Genomic DNA, 3,725 nt, shown 5'->3' with positions numbered 1-3,725 from the left:
GGCGAAGCGGACCAATCGGAGAACCGGCACCACCTTCTTCATGCGGTTATCTCTATTCACTTTGCTGGCTCGGCCTCATCGAAACCCTCTCCACTAGAGCGTGCTCCTCGCCTCTTGTCAGCCAAGTAGATAAGAAAAACCGCTGAGTGTAGAGAATGTTATTGGTTTTGAAAGCGAACAAATGTGACCTCCTATAAACGAGGAGGGTGTTTGATTGGGTTGTTCAGAAAACGCTGCGGGTCACCGCCCGATGCTTGCGTCGATGGTTACGTAAATTAGACGTTAGCAGTTTGAAATAAAAACAGTTTGGAACATTTTATGTTATAGCGCCCCAAGTCGCACCAAAGGGACAGAGTCGCCAAACTGATACATCGGGCGGTGTCGCTACACGGCGCCGACGAAGTCAGCAGGCGCATCAGCGACAAATACCTGCTAACTACACCCACCGAACAACACGCGCCGTACGGCGGCCTACCCAATGCGAAGCTCGGTCCTGACATCGACGTCGAGGAGGTCCGCGCGGCCCTGCACGACCTCAACAGCTGGTCGGCGGCCTACCCGGGACCTCGTGAGGAACAAAGCGATCAAGAACCTCGACGACGGCTCGATTGAGAACCTCGAAAAATACTTCAACACGTGCTGGAGAGCGGGCGTGCTGCCAAAGCAGTAGAAGACGAGTAAGACCATCCTGATCCCAAGCCGGGGAAGTTTCCGGACGCGGACAACCTCCGGCCCATCTCGCTCAAGTCCTGCGTGGGCTACTTGTTGGAGCAAGCCCTGCTCAACAGGTGGCAAGACTACCTGGAACGAAAAGGGCTGTACCCGGCCATGGTGATCGGCTTCAGACAGCACCTAAGCACGCAGGACGCGATGGTCCAGCTCAAATACCAAATCATCAACGATGGCGGCAGCGCCCGCGACAACAATGCAGTCCTGGGGCTCGACTTACAGAGCGCCTTTGATGAGGCGAAGCACTCGGCGATTCTGTCCCAAGTCTCTAAGCTGAACATGGGCGAAAGATCTTACTACTGCATTAAGGACTTACTCACGGACAAGACTGCCGAGCTACGAGCAGGCGAGCTACAGACGCAAGAGAAGAAGCTCGGGTGCACCGGTACACCGCAGGGATCGGCCATCTCGCCGATGCTGTTCAACCTGATAATGATTGGAGTGGCCGAGAAGCTCACGGACATCCAAGACGTGAGACACACCATCTACGCACACGATATCACGCTATGGGTGACCAGCGACAGCGAAGCCCATATCGAAGGCGCCGTGCAAGCCGCCGTCGACGCGATAGAAGACCAGCTGGATAGCACCTCACCGGACTGAGATGTCTGCTGAGCAAATCGGAGCTCCTCATACTCCCGCCTACCAATAACGACAGAGGTAAGACCAGACAACGCGAATACGAAAAAATCCGAATCGTAACTAAATTCGGCTACGTGATCCCCGAGGTCAGCAAAATCAGCATCCTTGGCAGGGTGATCGAAAAGCACGGAAGAAACGGCGAAACCATCACCTGTCTCACGGCAAAAGACCCCACGCGACTCTTCAAACGAGTCACGTCCCGGAAGGCTGGCATGACAGAGGAGAGCCTAATCAGGCTCGTCCAATCCTTCATCATCAGCCAGGTCGCGTACGTTTCAGCCTGCCACAGATGCTGGCAACACGAACGCAACAAAATCAACGTCGTCATCAGAAGAGCGTATAAGACGGCACTGGGCCTGTTCGAGTCCACGAGCATGACCCGCTTGTTACAACTTGGGATACACAACACGCTCGAAGAAATAGCCGAAGTGCAACGGACCTGTCAACTGGAGCGGCTGTCCACGACCAAAGCCAGGATGAAGATACTGGAGGACCTGGGAATAGGACGCTCGAACGAGGCGAAGATAAAGCTCCCCGTCCCCGACGAGGTCCGACGCCAGACCAGAATCGACCCCATACCCAAGAACATGAATCCAGAGTTCTACAAGCGAAGAAGAACGGCGAGGGCCAAAGCTCTCATCGACCTGCACGTCAACGACGAGCACGCGCGGTACGCGGACGCAGCCGAATACCAACGGAACGCCTTCGCAGCGGTCGTCATAGAGGTGTCGACCGGCGCCACGAGCATGGCAGCGAGCGTGAGAAGCGCCGCAGCGAAACAAGCGGAGCAGGTGGCCATCGTCCTGACGATCGCCGACGCAGACTGCCACACTGTGCTGAGGGACTCGAGACAGGTGGTGCGAAATTTCGCCAAAGGCCAAATCTGGAGGGAGGCCAAACTCTTCCGAGCGGCCAAACTGCGAGCGGCCAAACTGCAACACAGAAAAGTGAGAATCGAGTGGTTCCCGGCGCATGCAGGCGACGCGTCGGAATGCAATGAAAACCACAACGAGACGGCACACGCAGCGGCGCGAGCATTAACCAACCACGCCCAGGCGACAGACCATCCGACGTCTAAGGACCGCATGACGGACTATAAGGGCATCACGAAGGCCTACCGCCTGGCTCGCAGGACTCTCCCACCCCCGCACCCGAGGCTGAGTCGAGCAGAGGTGAATCGCTACCGAGCCCGGGACTGGTGCATCGCATGTACACCCGAGACATACCCGACAGATAAGTGTAAGGTCTGCCGGAGGGAGATGGCAGATCACACGCACATCTTGTGAGACTGCATCAAACATCCAGAGGAAGCAAGGTAAAGAATGATCACACCGCGCCTCGAGGCTGCTGCGAAGAGCTACGACCAAGACCAACCGCTCTGGGCCATCCAGCAAGTCCTTGGGGCGCGCGACAGGCAGCGACCCAGCGAGCCGGTAACGGTGAGCGGAGACCCGCGCCGAGTAACGGCAACCTCGTAGACGACTTAGGCCCTCGTCTAGGCGCTCGAACGCACAACTGCAGGCACAAATAAAGTTTGTTCCAATCCAATCCAATTCACTATTTGTTCAACCGAGTTGAATATTCTGCCACAGTTTATCGCACAAGTTCGCAGTATCCATTGTCATCCGATAATTAATTTAAGCCTACGCGGATGCTACGATACATCGTAACATTGGTGAGAGGGATGCAAAAAAAGAAAACTGAATGCAGAAAATTTTACTCTCTCAGTGCATTTTTCTTTATATTGTTATTGTCACACGTTAAGCCGCCCAAGTGTCGTGTTCACAGATTTTATATGTTTTTTATCACTCGGTGTGTTCCGAGCAAATCTTCGTGAAGAATCAAACATGTCATTTCCCAAACTAATGATAAAAAAACTACGTTGCCTATACTGTTGCCTATACGCTGTACATGCACGGTGCTTAACACCCTATGTGATGCAACAAAAGTAAGCAGAGTCCAAATTGGCTCCTATTTTAAACAAGGATGCCTAAACTGACTATTCAAAAATTGACATCTTTTAATGAAGCCGAATAATGCAATAAAGATGCAATGTTCCGTTTAACATTATGATGAAACATGATGACCCTTGTGTGTCCCAAATTTGTTTAACGAAAAAAAGCTTCTAGTGGCCGTGTATTATGGTATTCCTCAAAGCCAATAGACCACCGTATTTAAATTTATATTCGCGGCGAGATTTTTGGCTCGAATTGTGTCACTGTACATAGCAATGGTTTTATGAGATTAAGAAGGGAGATGAAATGGCTAGCGGTGTGTATGGGGGTGTTCACCTATGCCTTCGCTATATTGCCGCGTAACTATTTGGAAATTGTAGTACCGCCGTTCACATCACT

At 52.7% G+C, this 3,725-nt stretch overlaps 1 pseudogene; it reads left to right on the top strand.

Moving 5' to 3' along the window:
* Nucleotides 1-870: 870 nt before the first annotated feature.
* Nucleotides 871-2,849, top strand: LOC119434602 (uncharacterized; annotated as a pseudogene).
* The last annotated feature ends 876 nt before the right edge of the window (nt 2,850-3,725 follow it).

The sequence above is a fragment of the Dermacentor silvarum genome, unplaced genomic scaffold, assembly GCF_013339745.2.
Source record: "Dermacentor silvarum isolate Dsil-2018 unplaced genomic scaffold, BIME_Dsil_1.4 Seq13340, whole genome shotgun sequence".
Classification (NCBI taxonomy): domain Eukaryota; kingdom Metazoa; phylum Arthropoda; class Arachnida; order Ixodida; family Ixodidae; genus Dermacentor; species Dermacentor silvarum.
Note: the sequence above shows the minus strand (reverse complement) of the source record. Positions and strands in the feature narration are given on the sequence as shown.